The following is a 25,838-nucleotide window of genomic DNA, read 5'->3' on the forward strand; positions in this document are numbered from 1 at the left end:
TCTTTGGTGAGTCAACATCTCTAATGATGCCTTGATTTGGACATTTTCATAGTCTCACAACTGTAGGCTTTTAACCTAATAAATTCCCATTATAAAAGCCAACCCATTTCTGGTATATTGTTCCCAGCAGCTTTTAGCAAACTGAAACAGGGAGAGAGAATGGTATAGCTTTTGGTGAGACTGTCATAAGAAATTGCTTGATTTATGTTAGAAGTTAAAAAGGCATATTATGACCACTAATTGGAAAGATAAGGAAAGTAGATCCTTGGGAGGACTTCTCAGGATGGCTAATGGTCCCTCAAATGACTATTTGAGAATCAAGTGTTTTGAATTCCTCCTGTTACGTACATCAGTTAACTTTCATAAGTCAAACTCTTCCTTTTAGGACCTAAACTTAAATGAATGAGATGAAGCAGAAATTGCAATGAAAAAAATTTTTTTATCACTTTTGGTTCATTTATTCTGCACTTTTTAAATGTGTTTTAATGATGAGAAAGGGAATTGAATTAATAGAAAAGGTGTCATTTACATTAAAAAACATGGAGAGATGGGAGAAGGAAAATTGATAATGAGTTAGTTTATCAAGAAGGGCTAAATTTTTGGAATGTTGAATACTCAAAAAAGTAATATCTTATTTTTAATTAGAAAGAAATTTGAGAGTGAGACTGTTCCTTAAAAATAAGCTGTGGGGGGAGTAGATTTGGCTCAACTGATAGAGCATCTGTCTATCACATGGGAGGTCCAGGGTTCAAACCCAGGGTCTCCTGACCCATGGGGTGAGCTGGCCCATGTGCAGTGCTAATGCATACAAGGAATGATGTGCCCCACAGGGGTGTCCCCCATATAGGGGAGCCCCACGCACAAAGAGTGTGCCCTGTAAGAAGAGCTGCCCCACACAAAAAAAGTACAGTCTGCCCAGGAGTGGCGACGCACACACAGAGAGCTGACTCAGCAAAAGGATGCAACAAAAAGAGACACAGAATCCCGGAGCCGCTGATTAGAATACAAGCGGACACAGAAGAACACACCACAAATGGACACAGAGAGCAGACAACTGGAGGGAGGAAGGGGAGAGAAATAATTTTTTTTAAAAAAACTTTTAAAAAAACAAGTCGCGGGGACAGGGAGGAAAGAAAAGGCAGAAGAAAAGTCAATTAGAAAATTTTGTGGAATAATTCTAAAAATGAAAAAGGTGGAAAAAAATATATCTTAGCAGAATGGGGTTTCAGTCTGCTAGGGTATCAAAATAAAGATAGCATGAAATGGGTTGGCTTTTACAATGCAGATTTACTAGCTTACAAGCATACAATTCTGAGGCCTTGAAAATGTCCAAATCAAGGCCTTATCAAGTGATGCTTTCTCTCAGAAGATGGCTGCAGGTGATCCTGGACTCTCTCCCATGGCAAAGCACATGGTGGCATTGGCTGGTATTTCCCTACTCTTCCAGGTTTCATTGCTTTTATCTTCTGGCTTCCACGGCTTTCTCTCTTTTTGTGCTTGTCCATATTCCTTCATTTAAAAAAGTACTCCAGTAAGAAAAATAAGACACCCCCTCCTGGGGCCATACCTTAACTAATGTAACCTAATCAAAAGACCCTACTGACAATAGGTTTACATGCAGAAGAATGGGTTCACTTTAAGAAAAAGATTTTGTGGTGTCCACATAGCTTCAAATCATCACAATGGTATAATCAATAGGTTTCAAAAACTGAGTTTAATATAATAAAGAAATTTGGGCCAGAAAGAAAGGCTCAGTGTTATGTATAATAATACAATTTTGATGACTTGCCTGGGAAAAAAACACCGTTTACAACAATTATCATCATCATTATTTAATTACTTTCCTCCTACACCGTTGCAAAATATTTTACTCATTCAGCTTTAGTAGTTTGAGTCTTGATGGGATATTTTATATTTATTCAGAAATAAAAGGGCTTAGGTGTCTGAATGATAGCCTCAGGCACTAATCAGTAAGATGATTTAAATAAATCTAGCAAACATTTCAAAATTTCTTTTACTTCTTTCTTCACTGTCTAACCAAAACTACCATTCAGAAAACAAAAGCACCTGGAAAGAATTGTGAAAAGGCATGAATAAGTTTAAGTGGTATACAGGAACCTGTGCTCATGGTTACTTGATTGTGTCTCATGCTTCCCATTATAAATGCATGATAGCAGCAGGCCAAGAAATGAGTATCTCATGCTTCCCATTACAAATGCATGATACCAGCAGGCCAAAAAATGAGCTTCTCTGCTAGATTCTGTGAACAAAGTCATAAAGAGCTGTTTCTGTAAAACTTCTCTGAAAACAACTACGAGAACCCTTTTATTACATAAGGGTGTTTTGAGTACTATAATAATCCATGTCAGAAATCCCCAAGGGGGTCCGCGTTTAGTTACAATATTAATGAAAACAATGGGGAGGGGGCAGAGAGGCAGGTAAGGAAGCTGTAAAATAAATTTGTAAAATCATTATCTGAAACAATGAAAATTAGTTTAAAATGGCAGAGCCACTGTCTTATTTTTTTTTTTTAAAGATTTTATTTTTTTATTTATTTAATTCCCCTCCCCTCCCCTGGTTGTCTGTTTTCTGTGTCTTTTTGCTGCGTCTTGTTTCTTTGTCCACTTTGTTGTCTTCAGCGGGGAAGTGTGGGCGGCGCCATTCCTCAGCAGGCTGCTCCCTCCTTCGCGCTGGGCGGCTCTCCTTATGGGTGCACTCCTTGCGTGTGGGGCTCCCCCATGCGGGGGACACCACTGTGTGGCACGGCACTCCTTGCGCGCATCAGCACTGCACATGGGCCAGCCCCACACGGGTCAAGGAGGCCCGGGGCTTGAACCGCGGACCTCCCATATGGTAGACGGACGCCCTAACCACTGGGCCAAAGTCCGTTTCCGCCACTGTCTTATTAAAAGCCCTGAAAAACAGATAGAAATCACAAATAGATATCCCCTTTAGTACTCATTTAGTGGACCGGACCTCATTTTTATTTTTGCCTTCTACACATTCACACACACATTTGTTTTCTAAAATGTGCAGTGATGCCTTTCTCTGAGTAAGAAATATGGAAGAAATATAGAGAGATAATTAGAATTCTATTGGCCATCACTTCATCATATTCTGAGCCTTACAGCAGGAATGCAGTTCATTTTGTTTAATATCAGAATCAACCGTTTCCTTAGTGGTTACTTGCTGTTCCAGAGAATATTTTTCACTGGAAAGCTTAGAGTGTTTGGCTGCAATAGTTACAGTGGTGTCTTAGAGCTCACCTATACATAAAATGTCCTAGTTCACAGGTCCTGAAATAAGAAACTCTGTGGAAGGAGGGTGTGATTACCTTTCTGTCATTCAAAAGAGAGTCCTATGATTGAAACCTTAACCTATTCTTTCAGTATCCATTCAAAGCTGATTATAACGAAGAATCAAAATACCAGATAAAGGAATAGAGGCTACCAGACTTCCACACAATCTCACTCTGTCCTGTGAATGAATGAGACTTAGTTTCTGCTTGTATTAGTTTGCCAATGCAAAGCACCAGAAATGGGTTGGTTTTTATAAAGGTGATTTATTTGGGGTAAAAGCTTACAGTTCCAAGATCATGAAAACTCCAAACCGAGGCACCATCAGAGGTGCTTTCTCATCAAAATCAGTTAGTGTTGATCCTGTTGTCTGGGCATGTGGCAAGGCAAGACAGCTGCTGATCTCTGCCAGGCTCTCAGCCTTCCCCTACAGGTTCACTGGCTCTTGAAGCCCAGCTCCTGGAGCTCAGGTATGAGCAACCAGAGATATGGCTTTTTCTCTTTCTGGACCTCCTCTTATCAGTCTCAGGTGCTCTGCTTTCTTCCCAAATTCAGCTATAAGCTATCAGGCGTATGGCTTACCTCTCCTTGAACCACAGCTCCTGATCCTCTTGAAGGCTTCTCTTCTTGAAGCTCAGCTGTGGGCAAAACTGGAGGGCTTTCTCTCATCCTGAAGGATTCCGCTTCCTTTGTGTTTATGCTTGTTTCTCCCTGTGTCACTGTTTATATCAGACCCAGAAAGAGGGGGTAGACTCAACCTGAGTCACTCCCTATTGATATAATCCAATCAAAAACCCTAAATCAATCTTATCAAGTAATCTAATCTGTGTCCTTAATTGAATTTAATGCAATCAAAGGGTATCATACCCACAGGAATATACTAGTTTAAACACATGATCTTTTCTTTTTGGAATTTATAAAATAATTTCAAACTGCCACACTGCTGATCTTCAAAAGCTACAGAGGCATATTAAAAAACATTCATTCTCAAACAAAAAAAGGAAAAAGTTGGTAAGTTGTTCCTTACATGTTTTTATCAAGTCCTGCTTTACTTGGTAGCTATCCTGTATCTTTGAAAGCTTAGAAAAAGCAAAGAAGGCATATGAACTATGCTTAGTCAATGTTGGTCTTCTGAAAATAGAGAAAAGAGCTTCTAGAAAAGGGTTGCCACATTTTCTAACAACAGCAGCTTCTCATGGGAGATACTGTGCATTAAAAAACCTCAGTATTAACCCAGCATTGCCATCTCACAACTCCTCTCTTCTACTGCAACAAACTCAATTTCTAAATAATATGTCTCTGGCTTTGGGAGGAGGGAGTTACATAATGTAAATATTCTAAATCAACTCCTATTGTATTTTTAAATGATCACCTGTTTTAAAAATAATATTTGGACTGTATTTCAAAAGGCACTGCTGTTCTGGAATGCACCTCTTCCCTGTAAGTCAGCAAGCCAGGATCTATTTCTAACCAGGCAGCCCATGTAAATTCCAAGAAATAAAGATGCATTTTAAATGCCCACTCCTACCAGAGAGCCAAGTCAACCAAGATGGTGATATAGGATATTCCCAAGTGTTGTTCCCCCACAGAGTCTTTGAACAATTAGCAAATACAACAGAGCCATCTTTCTCAAAACTCCAGAAAACAGGTAAAAGTTTTCAGTAACTAGGAGAGTACTAAACCAAGAAAACACAACTTTAAAAATGGTAGAAGTTTCTGGTGCCCTTACTGACACATACCTCTAATCTCCCAACAGCACCCTCTCGATTCAGTCTGAATACACATTGGAGGTCCCTCTCCCTGTTCTGGAGGTAACAGAGCAGAGATTGAACCAGGAAACTCTTTGGCTCACCTACCAAGAACTTGCCCGGCTAAAGCAGTATAAGAAACTACTAAGTTGAAGTGGCTGGATAAAGGATACCTGCTTTAGGAAATACAGTAGAGCATCCAGGAAGGGGCATGATGCATGACAGGAAGTCCATTTAATATGGAGTAGAGGAGGCATTCCAATTCCTGTAAAGAAGGGAATTCCTAAGGGAATGAGCAGGCACAATCCCAGGACAAGAAAGCAAGCTCAGAAAAGACTGGGAGGACCCTGCATTTCACTTTCGCCTTGGGTCAAACTTCTTGATAGGAGGGCTAAACTTTGAAGGACAACACCAGTCAACACAAAACCAATTTGAAAATACTGGGAAAGGTGATTTTTACTATGGTTTGTTTGTTCTTGTTAGCTCCTGGCACTCAAGGAAATTTGCCATATCAGTAGCTGGATTTCAAATTTAAGGAACAGAGAGTTTGGGGTCTAAATCCCAGAGTTAACACTTTAAAATATTAAACTGTACAGTGTGCAACCAAAAGATTACAAGACAAAGAAATAAATGATGGCTCAGTCAATGAAACAAGATAAAAAAAACAAGAAACCATCAAAGAAGAAGACAGACATTGAACATATTGGAAAAATATTTTTAAAAAATGATCCTCAATATGCTCAAGGAGAAAAGAGAAAACACAGAGAAAGAAAAAAAGAGGAAAAAATTTTTAAATTTTAAAATTAAAAAAAAACAATAAAAGGATATAAGGAAAATGATGAATGTACAATATGAGACTCTCAATGAAGACATAGAAATTTTTAAAAAGAACCAAACAAATACTGGATTTGAAGACCACAATAACTGAAATGAAAAATTCCCTGAAGAATTTTAACAGCAGATTGGAGCTGGCAGAAGAAAGAATGAGTGAACTCAAACACAAGGCAATTGAAGTATTTCAGGCTGAGGAACAGAAAGAAAAAAGAATTAAAAAAGTAAGCAGAGCCTGAGACCTGCAGGATACAATGACACATGCATTATGGGAGTCCCAGAAGGAGAAAAAAGAAAGGAGGGAGCAGAAGAAATATTTAAATAAATATTGGCAGAAAGTTCCCAAATTTAACAAGAGACAGGACTATGCACATTCAAGAATTCAAACAAACCCCAAACAGAATAAATTCAAAGAAAACCATACCCAGACACATAAGAGTCAAACTGTCAAATGCCAAGGACAAGGAGAGTATATGGCAACTGAAGAGAAAAGCAATGTGTTATGAAGAAGGAAACCCCAATAAGATTAAGTACTGATTTCTCATCAGAAATCATGGTGGCAAGAATGCACTGGGATGAAAGATTTAGGTTGCTAAAAGAAAACAATTGCCAAGCAAGAATTGTATATCCAGTGAGAATGCCTTACAAAAATGAGTAAGAGATTAAGAGATTCACAGATAAATAAAATGTATAAATGGGTAAAAAAAACTTGAATAGACATTTCTCCAGAGAAGACACACAAATGGCTAATAAATACTTAAAAAGATACTGAACATCATTAGTCATTAGGGAAATGCAAATCAAAACCACAATGATGGGAAACAGATTTGACCCAGTGGTTAGGACATCTGTCTACCACATGGGAGATCCACAGTTCAAACCCCAGGCCTCCTTGACCCATGTGGAGCTGGCCCATGCATAGTGCTGATGCGCGCAAGAAGTGCCCTGCCATGCAGGGGTGTCCCACACGTAGGGGAGCCCCACACGCAAGGAGTGCGCCCCGTAAGGAGAGCCGCCCAGCACGAAAGAAAGTGCAGCCTACCTAAGAATGGCGCTGCACACACGGAGAGCTGATGCAGCAAGATGACACAACAAAAAGAGACACAGATTCCCGTGCTGCTGACAACAGAAGTGGACAAAGAAACAAGATGCAGCAAATAGACACAGAGAACAGACAACCGTGGCGGGGGGGGGGGGGAGGGGAGAGAAATAAATAAATAAATCTTTAAAAAAAAAACCACAATGATATAAATTTTACTACCAATAAAATGGCTATCATTAAAAAAAAAATAGGAAATAAATGTTGGAGGGAATGTGGATAAATAGAAACCCTGCCCATTGTTGGTGGTAAGATGGTGCTGCTGCTATAGAAAACAATTTGACTGTTCCTAAGAAAGTTAAGTGCAGAGTTAACATATAACGCAACAATCCCACTTCTAGGTATTTACCCAATAGAACTGAAAAGCAGGAACTTGAACAAATATTTGCACACCAATCAATGTTCATAGTGGCATTAGGCACAATTACCAAAAGATGGAAGCAACCCGAGTGCCTAAGAATAGACAAATAGAGAAACAAAAAGTGGTGTATACATACAATGGAATATTAACTATAAAAAGGAATGAAGTTCTGATACATGCAACAACATGGATGAACCTTGAAGACAAGCTGAGTAAAACAAGCCAGACATAAAAGGACAAATATTTTATGATCAAACAAATTAATAGAATCAGAAACTAGAACATAGATTATCAGGGGTTGGGGTAGGAGTAAGGAATGGAGAGTTGATGCTTAATTGGTACAGAGTTTTCTGTTAGGGTGATAGGAAAGTTTTAATAATGTGATGGTAACACAACATTGTGAATGTAATTAATGGCATTGGATTATATATTTGAATGTATTTTAAAGGGGAAATTTTAGGTCATTTATATGTATTACTAGAATAAAATTGTTAAAAACCATAGGACTGTGCAACACAAATATAATTGTAATAATATTTTTCATAAATTGTAAGAAAGGTACTGCACTAATATAATGTGTTAATAATAGGGAAAATTGTGTATATGGGTAGCAGGGGCAGGAGGTAGATGGTTTTTCTATAAACTTACAACTTCGCTAATTAAACAAAACAACTTCCTACTACTACCACTGCCCTACTTCTCAAAATTGCATTTGAATTAATACATTTACAACCTCTTTGGAGTAAATAAAACTACTGATTTTTTAAAATGATGGCACCAATTATATAAAATAAGAATTTTCAATATACCACGTGGTCTTGGGTTGATTATTATCAGTGGCCTACTTCACAGAATAAAAACAAGTAACCTATTAGAAACCAGGCAATCCAAAAGTCTAAGAAGTGTAGGTATTAACAGTGAGGGTGTGTACAAGGTAGAATATAGTCAGCAATCACAAAAATAAAACCAAAATATTTACTCGGGACACACCATACATAGGTTACTAGGCTATGTTTGAGATAATTCTCAACATAAGCTCCAGTGTACTCCAGTAGCTTCTCATCGTATATGAAACAAAGCTAAAATCCTCTTCGCATCCTAAAAGGGTCAATAGTCTTCACTGTTTAATTTTTCAACCTCATTCTTTGTAGCCACAGTGGCATCCTTCTTGTTCCCTGAAAGTACCTGGAAGATGCTGTTCCTAGAACAGATTAGGCATATTCCAAACCCTGTACTTAATGTACTTGTTATTTCCTTTTTCTTGAATATTCTTCCCCAGATATTGGCATAGCTCTTTTCTTTACTTCATTCAGTCTCTTCTCAAACATCACTCTTTGGAGAGATCTTCCTGATAGACCTATCTGGAAGATCACCTCCCCAGCACTTTTTCTTTTCTTAACATGCTTAATTTTTCTTCATAACATTTACCACTACCTGACATTATATTATTCATGTATTTATAGGCATACCTCAGAAATATCATGGGTGCAGTTCCAGACCACCACAATAAAGTGAATATCTCAATAAAGTGAATCACACAAATTTGTTGGTTTCCCAGTGCAATAAAATTATGTTTACACTATACTGTTGTCTATTAAGTGTGCAATAGCATTATATCTAAAAAACAGAATGTATATATTTTAATTAAAATGTGCACAGAGGCAGGAAATGAGGCATGCTGTTGGAACATGGCACCAATAGACTATTGGTGCTAAAACTAGGGTAGCCACTGCCCTTCCATTTGTAAAAATATAGTATCTGTGAGTGCAATAAAGAGAAGTGCAATAAAACAAGGTATGCCTATATATATGGACTGTCTCCTTACTGAAATACAAGCACTCTGTGGACATGTATTTTGCTTTCTAATCTAAGTGCTTGGTATAAGGAAGGTATTAAATAAGAAATTTTAGAATGAAAAAAAAATGAATGAGCTGCTTCAGCATAATACCTTGAAGAATGTTTTATCTCTTATCAGGTTTATAATGCCTATACCCAGAGAAGGTTTGAGATTTCTTCAAAGTATAAACAATAGCAAATGTGTGGGATCTACAACAATCCTTCACAGGGGAATTTAATCCATGTTCTGAGGGAACAAACAAGAATGACATCAGCTTTAGAATACTTGGAATATTTTATTGAAATAAAGTCTCTGGTTGAGCAAACATAGGTAGCTGGTTTTCCCTCACATATTTTGGTCCCACCATTGTCTTAAGAAAAGAATAGATAAGAATAAGAGGGAAGCAGATGTGGCTCAAGCAACTGGGCTTCCATCTACCATGCTGGAGGTCCAGAGGCCAATACCCTGGGGCTCTTGGTGAAGACAAGCTGGCCAGTGTGGCAAGGCTGGCAAACGCAGAGGGCCGCCCCATGTGGGAGTACCGGCCAAGGCAGAGAGCTGACACAGCAAGACGATGCACCAAAAAGAGACACAGAGGAGAAACAATAAGAGACTTAGCAGACCAGGGAGCTGAGATGGTGCAAGAGAATGATCGCCTCTCTCCCATTCTGGAACATCCCAGAATCAGCTCCTGGAGCCACCTAATGAGAATATAAGCAGACACAGAAGAACACACAGTGAGTGGACACAGAGAGCAGACAATGGAGGGAGGAGGGAGAAATAAATAAATCTTTAAAAAAATAAAATAAAAGATGGAAACTACCTAACGGAATTCAGATACAGAAATAACTTTCGGGAAACGGACTTTGGCCCAGTGGTTAGGGCATCCGTCTACCATATGGGAGGTCCGCGGTTCAAGCCCCGGGCCTCCTTGACCCGTGGAGCTGGCCATGCGCAGTGCTGATGCGCTCAAGGAGTGCCGTGCCACGCAAGGGTGTCCCCCGCGTGGGGGAGCCCCACGCGCAAGGAGTGCGCCCGCCCGTGAGGAAAGCCGCCCAGCGTGAAAAGAAAGTACAGCCTGCCCAGGAATGGTGCCGCCCACACTCCCCGAGCCGCTGACGACAACAGAAGCGGGAAAAAAAGAAACAAGACGCAGCAAATAGACACCAAGAACAGACAACCAGGGGAGGGAGGGAAATTAAATAAATAAATAAATCTTTTAAAAAATAAATAAATAACTTTGAAATGAAGTAGAAAATCACCTAGAAACCTGTAATCACAATGGGATTTGAGATATTCTTTCAATCTTATTAAATGATTGTGGGAAAGAATCATTTACTGACATATAGATCTGAGATTTGTTCTCATAGTCACATGTCTTCATCACTCCCCATTAAAGGCTAATGTGTATTTGTCTTGGGGTTTTTATGCTGCATGGCAAATTCAGCAGTTGGTAATTGCCAATAGGAAGGGACATAATATACTCGATTTACTCAAAGACTGGGAAAGGATGTTGTTGGAAACAGAGTCCAGAGTGTACTAAGAAAGTGAAAGAACTAGAAGAAATCTGTAAGATGCAGACTGGTATGAGGTTTCACAACTAACTCCATGCCCAAACTTGGTGAGGAATCTGTGGATTCTCTTGCCTTTGATGGATTTTCTGAGCTTGGAAAATGTGCATAGCAATAGTGACCAGTGAAGACTGGAGAGGTTTGAGCCCTTTCCCAAAATGATTTGTATATAATTTAAGATTCCCTTTGTCATTGCATGACCCTAGATAAAGGGAGGAAACTTTTCGACCAAGACTGAGTGGGTTTCTTATGATCCAGCAGTGAGGAGAAGGTAACGCAGAAGCAGAGTTATCTTATTTTTTAAAACTGTGAAATGTGACATTTCATATGCTAAATCTGGTAGAATAAAATTTAGACCTTCTATATTTACTTACTGCTTATTACATACCAATCCTGTTCCAGGTGGTGTCAACACAATGTAAACAAAAAAGAGAAAACCCCTACTCTTATGGAAAGTACAACATAGTAGGAAAACCACAGAAGTAAGTAGATGATTATAATCAAGAATAATAAGGTAAGAAAAGAGAAGCATAGGAGGGCATGAATTTGGTGCATTAATGAAAGTTTCCAGAGGCATAGAAGTCTAAAATGAGACCCAAAAGAAGAGTAGGAATTATTACCTATAGGTACAATATCCTAAAGGTACAATACTATAATGGATTTAACATGATGACTTAAAGTCAACAAAACTTCAATTCTCTAAATATATTTTTACTAAAGCAAAGAAGTGTGTACATGTGCACTACATCTTAGAAAGATTTCCATCAACAGTAGTTAAGCTCCAAAGAGGAAAGCTTTCATTACCTGCAAAATGCTCTTATTTCACAATATCTCATTTCCTTAATGATGTCAGATAAATGAAGTTTCCTTTATTTGTTTTCTGACCTCCCAACTTGACTGACTAAACCTTCAGGAAAGTTCAAGGAATTACTTTGCATAAAGTAAGACCCAAGTTACTGATTATGCTTTTTTTCCATATTCCTTCATGCTTTACCCAACCAAATTTCATTTTGCTTAGAATACATGGAACCTCTACTAGGTGCGAGGCATAACAGGATCAAAAATGGCCAGTCCTTCCCTTCATACAGCTCACAACCTCATTAATGAACAAGTCATAGAAAGGAATAATTTGATAACTGCAATAATTATGCTTCCCAAAGTCATGCCATAATGCAATTATATAATGGCTCCGATATTAGTGTTACTATCAAAGTAACACAGCTTATTCCAAGCAATGGAATTCAAAATCCAGGGAAAGTGCTTGTTTATGTTTAAAAAAAATGTTATAAACACAAACTTTAATAATCAGCAGCTCCTACTTGAGGTTACTGCCTGCTTAGGATGTCCTCCTTATTTATACTGCCATACCATTATTGATTGGTCCACTCTACAACTTCTCATCTTTGCATCACACCACACACCAGGTAGATTTCAGCCTGTTCATGTAGGATATCTTCTGCTGTCCACCTCACCTAAGGAGAAAAAGGGATAACCTAATGGCAATCTCAGAAAAATCACAGGTGTGGGTACATTTTTCTACTGAGAAATTCTTATTAAAAATCAAGGGACTATTTTACCTTTTTAAATTTAGAATTGAGAGAAACTATGAATAGATCACTGCATTTGAATCACACAAACTTCTTTAGTAACTATTTTGCCAATATCTAACCTTGGGGATGTAATTGGTTTGTTGCAGCACATCTCTGATTAAAATAGATATTTCAAGCAGAAGGATTTTATTTATTTTATTTTATTTTTATTTTGGCCATTTAGAAAAAGGATAAATTCAACTCAAATGTACTTAATTTATTGACTGGAAGCTAGGTAAAGTAAGTATACTTAGATTCCAGGACACTATAAATACATGGTAAGTAGCGGATAATGATAATTAGGAGGTTCCTTAGTTGAGCTTCTTAAAGTTAAATATTAGTATGTGCTTACACTAACACATCAGAGGGAAATTAATCCTTAAATTGGAAATGTAGGTATAATTGCAACTAATCATTTTAATTGTGTAATTGCCTAGTCTGAATGGGCTGCTTGCTATCACTGTTTTTTGGTAACTGTGGAGTTAGATCTATGTGTCTTGAGGAACAAAATAATCCACAAGCACTGTACTATCCACCCATGGACCATTAAGCAATTAAACCAAAGGAAATGTATGTCCAAGCAAACATGCTAAAATAAGAGTTCATAGGTTATAATAGCCTAGACTGGCTATTTATATTTTTATCTCCTTCAAAATAAAAATAGATTTACCTCTGTATCTCTTTTCAGATTATAAAAAAATAAGTAATTTAAAATTTTTTCAGACAGCATAGAAATGTATAAAGAATAAAGATCAAATCAGTCTTTAATGTCTCCACTTAGGCATAGTCACTGCTAATATTTTCTTGCATATAGTCACTATTTTTTTTTAAGATTTATTTATTTTATTTCTCTCCCCTTACCCCTCGCTCCAGTTGTCTGTTCTCTGTGTCTATCTGTTGCATCTTCTTCTTTGTCCGCTTCTGTTGTTGTCAGCGGCACGGGAATCTATGTTTCTTTTTGTTGCTTCATCTTGTTGTGTCAGCTCTCCGTGTGTGCGGCACCATGCTTGGGCAGGCTGCACTTTCTTTCACGCTGGGCGGCTCTCCTTATGGGGCGCACTCCTTGCACATGGGGCTCCCCTACACGGGGACACCCCTGTGTGGCAGGGCACTCCTTGCACACATCAGCACTGCATGTGGGCCAGCTCCACACAAGTGAAGGAGGCCTGGGGTTTGAACCGCGGACCTCCCATGTGGTAGACGGATGCCCTAACGACTGGGCCAAGTCCACTTCCCAATATTCACTATTTATACAGACTTTTTATGAACACTAGATTATTTTTAAACAATACCCTTCAACTTGCTTATGTTATTAAAATACTTTGACTATACACAGAACCTATCTTTTTAAAACATAGTTTTTCAATGTATTTATTTTCCTAGTTTATTTAACCAATCCATTTTGGTGTTTAATTTGTTTCCATATTTCTGTTTTATTATTATAAAAAATACTTCAAATATTTTTATTATACTTCTATGCACTTTACATCATAAATTCCTACAGTGTAATTCCTGGATCAAAAGGGACATATAATTTCAGATTTTTCTCCAAAATGGTTGTATCATTTTACAAGCCATTAATAATATATATGAAATGGCCTGTTTTCTTACACTATCACTGACACTGGTTTTATCAATATTTTTAATTTTTGCCACATTGGTTTTTTTTTTAAATCTAGGGAGGGATTACCAAGGGGCTAAAGAAACTTTTGGAGATGGTGGATATGTTCATTTTCTTGATTACGACTTTGTTTCCGAGGTTTATAAATATGTCAAAACTCACCAAATTGTATATTTCAAACATGTGGAGTTTATTGTATGTCAATTATGTCTCAATAAAGCAGAGAAGAAAGAAAACTGAAAATGAGGCAAGTGTAGCTGTTTGAGACTTTATGAATCCCAAAGAAGAGAAGGATTATGTTTGTAAACTGATCTGTTCCTTTGGGTGTCATACCCTTTGATTGTATTAAATTCAAAGGTTTCAAATTTATTTGATTAAATCAATTTAGGGCCTTTAATTTGACCACATCAGTAAGCGTCACTCAGGTTAAGTCCCAGCCCCCTTGGTGGACTGATATAAACAGGCACTCACTCAAGAAGATACAAGAGGAAGAGAGAGAGAACTTTGTCAGTTTTAATCCTGGAGCCCAGGGGAAAGATGAGCCATTCGCCTGATAGTTTGCAGCTGAGCAGCTGAGGAAGCCTGAAAAGAAACGATTCCTATGCCAGGCTGATATCGGAAGCCCGACGAGACAAGCCCTATGCCAGCCTACAGCTGAGATCAGAAGAAGTTGGGCCCAAGGAGCCTTGAGAGGAAGGAGGAAGGAGAGACCAGGCAGAGATCACCCACCGTCTTGCTTCAACATGTGGCAGCTGACTTTGGTGAGAAAGCATCCTTGAGTTGGATTCTTTAAGCCTTGTAACTGTAAGTTTTTACCCCAAATAAATAAAAGCCAACAGACTTGCAGCACTTTGCATCAGCACCCCTTTGGCTGACTAATACAGCAAGGCCAAAAAACAAATTGTTTTGTTTTACATTTCCTTTATTATTAAAGATGTTAAATATATTTTTAAATGCCTATCAACCATTAATTAGTCACTTATTGGCATTTTTCTTATTGATCTGAGTTCTTTTTATATAGTAATAATATTAACAACTTGTAAATATCTTTTTCAAATGTACCTGTTTTGATTGTGCTGCATTTGACCACCTGAGGTTTAAAATACTTAACTATATCTACCAATCTTTCCTTTTGTTATCAGGGTAGGGTACTATAAAAATATTTCTGAAATAGTAGAACACTATCTCCTGTCAAGTCATATTTGTAGGCAAATTGTCCTCTGCCTAAAAATGAAGCTGGCACTAAGGTGTGTTCCAGAGGATATGGGGGCCACTTAATATTCATAGTGTTTTACTAGAATGCAAAAGTTCTCACAGCTCCCACATAAAACACAAATTTGTCTTTACAAACAGCTCAAATATTATGTCGAACCATATAAAATTAAAACTGACCATTTTGAACTTCAAAAGTGACAATTTTACATGGTTTAACATGACAGGCAAACAGGTATGTATCAGAGGTTTGGGAGTCTGTATCACTCAGTAACACCAACCTGCAGTAGAGTTGATTTTTCTCAGAAGCTAAGCCCTTTGTGAAGAAAGAATCAGGCCCATGCATTAAGAGAAGACTTTGATCCGTTTATGTGGTATTGGTCAAAATAGAGACTGCAAGAACAGCTGCAGGTCTGGTGGGCATGCAATGCACTTCCAAAGCTAGCAAGCTTCACTCAGCTTCTGCAGAAACTTTGGTATACAGGATGACTTAGCACTGCTTTCTCCATTATCCTGTTTCTCAGCTACAACTGAGGAAAAGGCATATTACTCCAGAGAAAAAGGAATTGCAGGAAGTGATATTAGTGCTCCATCAAAATAAGGAAGCTTATCAAAACAAAGGAATTCAAAATTCATGGAAAGTGTTTGCTTTTTTGTTAAGAATTTTTTTTAAAAAAAAGGAAAAAAATCCAAGGAAAGGCAAGGTTTGCAGGAGACACGGTACATAGCAGAAGGCATATTGTTCTTCATTGAGCCCCTAAGGATGCCAGCTCAGGTGACAGTCCAACATACAAGCTCAGTTCAGAACTCTATTTAGAAATAGATGTTGGAATAGATGTTACATGCAAATGTGGAAACAAGGAGCAAAGCTGTTCAGGAATGCAAGGGTCACTTGCCTAAAGAACTCCAGATTGGAATGTAGAGGCAGCACAGAGGATGAAAATCCTGGCATTCTGTTGGGCTTAAAGAAACACTACAAAGAGTATGAGGAATGTAAAACATAATTTTTTTCTTTTTTCTTTTATTATTATTAAAGAAGTTTTAGATTACATCAATGTTACATTGAAAATATAGGGGATTCCCATATACTCCACTATCTCCCCCTCCCACACTTTTTCCCATTAACAACATATTTCATTAGTGTGGTACATTCATTACACTTGATGAGCACATATTGAAGCATTACTACTAACAGTGGTCTATAGTTTACATTTCGGTTTACACTTTCCACCCCACAATTTTATAGATTTCTGACAAAATGTATAGCAGTTTATGTCTGTTATTGCATTGTCATGCAGAACAATTCCAATGTCCCCAAAATACCCCATATTATGTCTATTCTTTCCTCTCACTTTGCTCAGAATGTTTGGTGTCTACTGTTTTTATATCAATGTTATGAATTCTTCCATTACTAGAATAATAATAAATCTACTTTAGTCCATAGTTGCATTTCCCCCTTATGGTTGTTTATTCCTCAATCTTCAGAATTTAGGGATGGTGATGCCCACTCTGCTTCCAGATGAGAGGGGCTTAGAGCCCATGGAGCAGATGGGTGGAACTGTCTTGCTTGCAGTCATAGATACTCTGTTTTGGGGGATGGACATTTGGAACATGGGGCATTTTTAGGTCATTGGTTGCTCTGCTTGATCTTACAAAGATGGATACTGGTCATAATGCATTTTGTGTGAACTTATAAAAGTGTGTGGTACAGATGTGGCCTCTCTAAGCCAAACTCAGCATATAAACTCACTACCTTCCCCTCAGCATGGAACGTGTCTCCCAGGGATGAGCCTCCCTAGCACCAGGAGATTATTATCAAGTGACAACTAGCAATGCATTTGGAAAAAGACCTTGACAAAAAGAGGGAAATATTAAAATACAAATGAGTTTTATGATTAAGAGATTTCAATGTAAATTGGGAGGTCATTCCAGAGGTTACATTTAGTCACATCTTAGGAGGATATAACTGATGCTGCAGTAAAGAGAGCCTAAAGCATGGGGGCTCCTGAGGGATCTCAAGACATCTGGTCACTATAGGCAGGAAGACAACCTCAGGAATTTGGCACCCTGTCAGTGTGCCATACCTTGGAATATATTACAACCTATCCCACCAATGTGTTGGAGTTGCACTCATTCATAATTTTCCTACACATAGTTCTTATGCCCCTTTTACTTGAACCTATAATTAGCACTATATCCATCATATATGTGTCCCAGACTTAAATCTTCTAGCTGTTCATACACTGGTTGAGCCCTGAATCTCAGCAAAGTGGTAGCTAACACCTACCCCCCAATTCATCAGACTCACCTAGGACAACTAAACCATGAATTTGATATCAGAGTGTTGCTATAACTAGGAGGCACATGCTCTTTAGAAAGAGGAGTAGCTGTGTCCCTAATACGTGGCACTAAATTTAGTATTGTGTTTTCAGAATGTGGAAATAAAATGAGAGATATCTTACCCAATCAGTTCAAGTCTTTATAAGGAGAAGTCATGGTTTTAGCAGTCAGAATAGAGAATTTCCATCTCTACTTTAGCCAGCCAGCTTCTTCTGGGGAATTAATCAGAAACCATTGGAGTTCCTGGCTCGCAGACTGCCCTTATGGAATTTAGACTTGCCCATCTTCATGGTCATGTGTGACAACTCTTATAAATAATCTCATAATTACAGATACTGCCTCTTGGTTCTGTTTTCTTAGAGAACCCTGACTAAAACAGAATCTTAAGGGTGAAATTTCTGCATTGGTTCTGAGATTTGGGGAATTGGTTCTCTAATCTGATTAGATTCAAAGGCATTAATAACTATTTCCAATAAACAAGAGCACACTGATACTCCACTGCATGTGTTGATAATAGAGATACACAAAATATCACCACTGGCTATGGCTACTCAAATACTTGTAAGAGGCAAGGATGAGAGTGTTTTTTGACACCTTGACAGACTTTTGTGGAGTTAAAAGATATGATGATGTTGGCTGGATGTTCCTAAATACATTGGATGAGTTATGAAAGAAAAGAGCTCAAGGCTTCAAATTTGCAACTTAGGCACCACATGAAGGACATATAATCTTTTATGTGTGGCCTGAAAGAATATCTTATTTTGGGTAGCCACAGTCTTGAGATTTCTGAAAACCAGACCCAGAGTCTTATTGTGCAGCTCACTGAATTACAACATAAACTAAAACCTTGCAGGGTGTCTAATGTTAAAGTGAGAGCATTAACTGGAAAAGAATGGAATCCTGAAAATTGGAATGGGGATATATGCGTTTATAATGTTAGTGGTGGGATATTGAAACCCAAGAATCTGCTGAGTCTTTGACAGATAAACCTCTAATGGTCTGCCTTAAGTAATCTTCCATCCAACCTCCATCTGAAGAGATTACTCTCCTCAGCCTGATACACCTGCCTGTAATTACCTCTCCTGAGCAAACAGCCCTCACTTCTCTGTCTAAAGAGATTAAACATGTTTCACCTGATGAAACTGCAAAATAATGCCCTGAGATAGGTGGCTTGTAAGACACTTCTAATTCTTCTTGTGACCTACTCCAACCACTCCTTTTCTCTTCCAGATTGTAACTATACTGAGGTCCCAAAGGTCCCAAAAAGTGAGATAAAAAGTGTGACACATGAGCATTGTAATGGTGGTTGGAGACCCACACGATAACAGAAAGAATATTGAATTCCCATCCTGGGAAGTCCTGCTACATTCTGTAATATAATGGCAAGAATTCCTCAAGTACATGGGCAGTGCCTAGTGAAGGCAGACAGACAATTAAATCAGACATTTGATATTGATGACTATACTCATGAACCATTTCTTGTGAAATTGTAACTTAGCCTAGTGTTATATATTGCCTAAGAGTTATCTCCTGAAAGCCTCCTTATTGTAGTTTCTTTCTAAACCAAATTCAGCACATAAATGCACTACCTTCCCACCCACCCCAGCTCCCAGCAAGGACATGACTCCCGGGGATGAGCCTCCCTGGCACCAAGGGATTATTACCAAGTGCCAACTAGCAATACACCTAGGAAAAGACCTTGACCAAAAGTGAAAAATATTAAATACAATGAGTTTTTATGGCTAAGATATTGCAAAGTGAGTCAGGAGGTCATTCCAGAGGTTATGCTTAGCACATCTCAGCAGGATTTCATTGACTGCCACAGTAAACAGTGCCTCAAACAGCAGGGTTCCTGAGGGTTCCAGAGGCAGCTAGATACTACAAGCAGGGCAGACAAAATCAGGGATTTGGCACCCTGTCAGTGGGACTTACTTTGGCATTTATGCTTTCCAATGTAACAGAGTTAGACTCATTTATAATTTCTCTACACATGGCTCTTATGCCCCTTTTATTCAAACCTATAATTAACACTAAACTTGTTAAATACATGTCTCAGAAACTTTAATCTTTGGTCAACCCAAGGAACAGAGAAGGTCTGCAACTGCAAGCAAAATAGCTCTATCCATCTGCTCCATGGGATCTAAGCCCTCTCTCAATTAGAAAGAGAGTGGGTATTACCATCCCCAAATCCTCAAGTATGGACAATTAACAATAGACTAAAGTAAACTTATTAATATTCTACTACAGATGTCTTATTATTCCAGCAATGGAAGAAATTTTATCATTGATGTAAAGGCAGTGGCTGCTAGAGGTTCTGAGGGGGCAGAGAGGAATGAATAGGTATAAACATGAGGGAATTTTGAGGACATTGGAATTGCCCTGCATGACATTGAAATGATGGATACAAGTCATACATTTTGTTATAACCTATAAAATTGTGCAGAGCAGAGTATAAACTATAATGTAAACTATAGTCCACTGTTAGTAGCAATGCTTCAATATATGCCCATCAATTGTAAGAAATGTACCACACTAATGAAAAATGTTGTTAATGTGGGAAAGTGTGGGAGGGGAAGGAGGTGGGGCATATGGGAATCTCCTATAATTTTATGTAACATTTATATGATCTAAAGTTTCTTTAAAAATAAAAAATTAAATAGCCAAGCCAAAGTGCAATCCATGAAGAGATGTGCTATACTCGCAAAGAACTGCATGAAGGTCAGTACATAAACATCAATTCTATTACTATATACTAGTGATGGCAACTAGAAAATGAAATTTTAAAAATACTGCATCTATAAATATTTATCAATAGTTAGAAATATTGTAAAATACTTATCTACCACTATGTGGGACCTTGGATTGGATTCTGGAGCAGAAAAAAGAAGAGGATATTAATGGAAAAAGTAGTGAAATTAAAATAAAATGTATAGATTCAGCAAAAAAAAAAAAAAAAAGAACTGCATGAGCATTACAATTTATATAGCCAGAAATCAAGGGATTATGTATGGGAATGGATATTAAGGGGGTGGGATAATGGTGGAAGGAATATAAATTTGGTCAGGCTGAGTTTATTGATATTGGTTGACTAAGCAGAAATTCTGGAGTCAATGTTCTGGCTCACAGGGTTTCTAGTCAGGGTTCTCTAGGAAAACAGAACTGAAAGGAGAAATGTGTAAATGGTATGAAATTTTATAAAACCATCTCACGTGACTATGGGGATACACTAGTCTAAATTCTGTTACGCAGAAGCAGATTTGGCTCAGGGATAGAGCATCTGCCTACCACATGGGAGGTCCAAAGTTCAAACCCAGGGCCTCCTGACCCGTGTGGTGAAGCTGGACCACGCACAGTGTCCCCTGTGTAGAAGAGCCCCACACACAAGGAGTGCGCCCCGTAGGGAGAGCTGCCCTGCATGAAAAAGTGCAGTCTGCCCAGGAGTGGGGCAGCACACACGGAGAGCTGATGCAGCAAGATGACGCAACAAAAAGAGACAGATTCCCAGGGCCGCTAACAAGAAAACAAGAGGACACAGAAGAACACACTGCGAATGGACACAGAGAGCAGACAACTGTGGGGAGAGAGGGGGAGGGAAGGGAGAGAAATAAATAAATAATAAATAAATCTTAAAAATAAATAAATTCTGTAAGGCAGGCTGCAAGTCAGGGACACAGATGAAGGTCTTCTTTGAATTCCCCAGGAGACACTGGCTATCTGAAATAGAGATGGGGATTCTCTCTCTGAATGCTGAAATCACATATCCTTTTAAGGTCTTCAACTGATTGGATGAGAAGTTACTCATTGCTGATGGCTATCTCCCCAGTTGATTGTAGATTAACCAGCCATCTATGCAATCAACTCACTGATGACTAAAGTCCATGAGATTCCCTTAACAATTATCCCAGTGCTTGCCTAACCAAACAATTGGGCACCATTACATGGCAGAGTTGGTACATTAACCTAACCATCACAAGGGGTTAAAAAGGGCTCCAACAGTTTGTTCAGGTATTTGACTAAAACATGGACCAAAAGATGGTTGACATATACCTGAGGTCAAAATTACCTGGTATGATGTAAATGAGAGGATCCAAAGGCTTAGAGAGATTGGAATGTTAGAGTTGTTTTATCATGTAAGACCTGCTCAGCCAGTTAAGGAAAGAGGACACACCTTTCACCAGGACATGAGTTATAAATTTGTGAGCCTCTCCATCATGCCTGAAGAGCTCTGTGGTTGCTCTTCTCTGTAGGTAAGATATTACCGAGGAAACTGCTGCCACTAAACTTAGATCCTTAAACACAATGGATCCCAGGTTGGCAGAAGCCAAGTGGCAAAACGTAAATGGCTAAGACAAGGTGGGCATGGCTACCATAATGGGCAGCAGATTCAAAGCAGAAACATATGGCATTAGCTAGAAGATCATGGGGTACTGGAAGTAAACTGGAGGGGCAGTCTACTAAATTCTTACTTGATCTGTATAAGCAGAAGAATTCTAGGTCAAATGAACAAAACATCTAACCTGAATTACAAAGAACAGAGAGTCACGGCCCCTTAATCAAGGCCAGGTCCCCTTGGGAAAGGACCCTATTAACACAGCTAAAAATTTGTACTGTTAATTTTCTTCTAGCCTCCCCCCAAAGAAACTTTTGGCCTTTCAGCTGGGTAACTGTGCATTGGGGAAGAGGAAATTACCAGATATTTCAAGGATTAGTATATACTGACTGAGATATGATATTAATACCAGGAGATCCAAAATATCACTGTGTTCCACCAGTTAGCGTAGGGGTTTATGGAGGTAAGGCGATCAATGGAGTTTTAGCTCACATCTGTCTCACAGTGGGTACAGTCAGTTCCCAGGCCCATTCTGTGGTTAATTCCCCAATTCTGGAGTGCATAATTGGAATAGACACACTCAGCAACAGACAGAATTCCACATTGGATGCATGACTTACAGAGTAAGGCTATTATGGAAGGAAAGGTCAAGTAGAAGACTGCCCCTACCTAGCAAAATAGTAAAATCAAAAGCAATACCAAGTTTCTGGAGGGTTTGCAGAGATCAGTGCCACCATGAAGGATTTGAAGGATAGGGGTGGTGATTCCAACCACATCCCCATTCAACTCTATTTGGCCTCTGCAGAAAACAGATGGATCTTGGAGGATAACAGTGGATTATGATAAACTTAACCAGAGGATGACTCCAATTTCAGCTGCTGTTTCAGATGTGGTATCATTACTTGAGCAAATCAACACATCCATTGGTACCAGGTATGAAGCTATTGATCTGGCAAATGCTTTTCTCCCAATTGCTATTAGTAAATGCCACCAGAAACAGTTTTCTTTCAGCTGGCAAAGCCAATAACTCCTTGACTGTCCTACCTCAGGGTTATATCAACTTGTCAGCCCTATGTCACAAATGAGTCCACATGGAACTTAATGATCTCTCCCTCACACTGGTTCATTATATGGATGATGTCATGTTGATTGGCCCTAGTAAGCAAGAAATAGCAACTACTCTATACTTATTGGTAAGGCATTTGCACTTCAGAGGATAGTATATAAATCCAACAAAAGTACAGGGGACTTCACTTCAGTGAAATTTCTAAGTGTCCAGTGGTGGGAGGAATGTTGAGATATCTCTTCTAAGGTGAAGGATAAGCTGTTGCATCTGGCCCTCTGAAAACCAAAAAAAGAGGCACAAAGCCTAGTTTGGATTTTGGATTTTGGAAGCAACATATTGCTCACTTGGGTGTGCTACTCTGGCCCATTTACTGAGTAACCTGAAAAGACGATAGTTTTGAGTGGGGACCAGAATAAGAGGTGGCTCTGTGGCAGGTCCAGTGTGCTATGCAAGCTGCTCTTCCACTTTGGTCATATGATCCAGCAGTAGTGAATCATATGGAAGTGTCAGTGGCAAATTGAGATGAGTCTAGAGCCTCTGGCAGGACATGAGAATCACAACACAGTGTATTTTGGAGCGAAGCCTTGGCATTTCCTGGCAGATAATTACTCTTCTTTTGGAGACCTGAGTTGCCTATCATGAGCTGGGTGTTTTCTGTCCTGCCAAGCCATAAAGCTGAACATTCACAGCAAAGCTCCAACAAAAAATGGATATGAGATAGGGCTTGAGCAAGTCCTGAGAGCACAAGTAGGTTATATGAGGAAGTGGCTCAAATGCCCATGATCCCCACTTCTGCCTCATTGCCTTCTCTTTCCCAGCCCACAGTTATGGCCTCTTGGAGAGTTCCTTACAATCAGTGGGCTGAGGAAGAAAAAACTCAGATCTGGTTTATAGTGGATAATACAGGTATCATCCAAAAGTGGATGGCTACAGCACTACATCTCCATTATGGGACATCCCTGAAGGACAATGGTGAAGGGAAATCCTCCCAGTGAGCAGAACTTCAAGCAGTGAACATGGTTGTTCATTTTGCTTGGAAGGAGAAATGGCCAATGATGCATTGTATACTGATTCATGGACTATCACCAATAGTTTGCCTGGATGGTCAGGGACTTGTTAGGAACATGATTGGAAAATTGGTGACTAAGAAGTCTGGGGAAGAGCTAGGTGAATAGATCTTTTGGAGTGGGCAAAAAAATAAAGATATTTGTTTCCCATGCAAATGATTACCAGAGGATGACTTTAGCAGAGGAAGGTTTTAATAATCAAGTGGATGGGATGACCCATTCTGTGTGTGGTTACAAGTTAACCTCTTTCCCTAGTCCATCCTGACATCGTTCAATGGGCTCATGAAAGAAGTGGCAATGGTGGTAAGGATGGAGGTTATGGATAGGCTCAGAAAAGTGGACTCTCACTCATCCAAGCTATTCTGGCTATAGCCACTGCTGAGTGCCCAATCTGCCAGTAATAGAGACCAACGCTCTGTCACACATATGGCACCATTCCCCAAATTGATAAGCCTGCTACCTAAAGGAAGGTTGATTACATTGGACCACTTCCATTATGGAAAGGGCAATGATTTGTTCTAACTGGAATAGACACATACACAATGCTTCTGCCAATACTACCATCCATGGACTAACAGAATACCTTATTCACCCATCTTGATATTCCACACAACATTGCTTCTGATCAAGAATCCCCTTCACAGCATATGAAGTGCAGGAATGGTCACATGCTCAAGGAATTCACTGGTTTTACCATGTTCCCCATCATCCTGAAGCAAGTGGATTGATGGAACAGTGAAATGGCAAGGTGGAAATACCTTGCAGGTCTGGGGCAATATTCTCCAGGGAGCTATATGCTTTAAATCAGCATCCACAGATTCGGTTTTTCCGAATAGTCAGGAATTACAGGTCCAAGAATCAAGGGGTGGAAATGCGAGTGGCACCACTCACTATTATCCTCAAGTGATCACTAGAAAAATGTTTGCTTCCTGCCCCTGCAACTGGTCTAACAGGTTTCAGTTCCAAGAGGAAGAGTGCCTTCACCAGGAGACACAACAATGATTCCATTGAACTGGAAGTTAAGACTGCCATCTTGCCACTTTGTGCTTTTCATGCCTCTGAATCAACAGGTAAAGAAGGGAATTATTGTACTGGCTGCGGTGATTGATCCTGACTATCAGTCAGGAGAAATAGGACTGCACCTACATAAAGGAGATAAAGAAGAGTTAGCTTGGAATATAAGAGATCCCCTATGGTGTCTCTTAGAACTACCAATGCCCCAGAAACTTCAGGAATGAAAGTTTGGGTCACCGCACCAGGCAAATAACCAGAGCCAGCTGAGGAGCATCCTGAGTGTAAAGGGAATATGGAATGGGTAGTGGCAGAAGGTAGTAATAAACACAAACTACAACCATATGACCAGTTACAGAAATGAGGACTATAATGGTTATGAATAGTTCTTCCTTATTTTGTTATGTATGTGTTTATTTGTGAGCATAAAGCAAATATCGTATTTTTCTTCCCTATCTTATCCCCTCATCACATGACATAAGTTGTATAAGTTTCATGTCATAGTATTTAATTTATAGGATATCAAATTTAGAAGTAAATATTACCAAAAGGCTTGCACTCTATTCTGGAGAGCCAATATGTTTCCAGTTGTATGCAGGACAGTTGAGTATTGTCAGGTAGAATTATGACTGTTGTTTTTATTTAGAGATTAAGTATGCTTTAAGGAGATAAGTATGACTGCCAAGTTAACAAGGGTGGACTCTGATGGTTACATTCATGTATCAACTTGGCCAGATTATAGTGTCCAGTTGTTTGGTCAAGAAAGCACTGGCGGAAACGGACTTTGGCCCAGTGGTTAGGGCGTCCGTCTACCACTTGGGAGGTCTGCGGTTCAAACCCCGGGCCTCCTTGACCCATG

The 25,838-nt window shown here is 39.1% G+C and overlaps 1 long non-coding RNA gene across 3 annotated transcripts in view; it reads right to left on the minus strand.

Moving 5' to 3' along the window:
* Window positions 1-2,542: 2,542 nt before the first annotated feature.
* Window positions 2,543-25,838, minus strand: part of LOC139440000 (uncharacterized) — a 43,705-nt gene continuing 20,409 nt past the window's right edge. For 2 of the 3 annotated variants that reach the window (XR_011650104.1, XR_011650102.1), the window contains exons 2-4: window positions 12,112-12,215; window positions 3,879-4,015; window positions 2,543-2,914 (exon numbers count right to left, since the gene is read on the minus strand). This is a non-coding gene — a long non-coding RNA (uncharacterized lncRNA). The remainder of the gene's footprint in view (window positions 2,915-3,878; window positions 4,016-12,111; window positions 12,216-25,838) is intronic. The other variant, XR_011650103.1, reaches the window with a different exon arrangement.

This window comes from Dasypus novemcinctus, chromosome 11, assembly GCF_030445035.2.
Source record: "Dasypus novemcinctus isolate mDasNov1 chromosome 11, mDasNov1.1.hap2, whole genome shotgun sequence".
Lineage (NCBI taxonomy): Eukaryota > Metazoa > Chordata > Mammalia > Cingulata > Dasypodidae > Dasypus > Dasypus novemcinctus.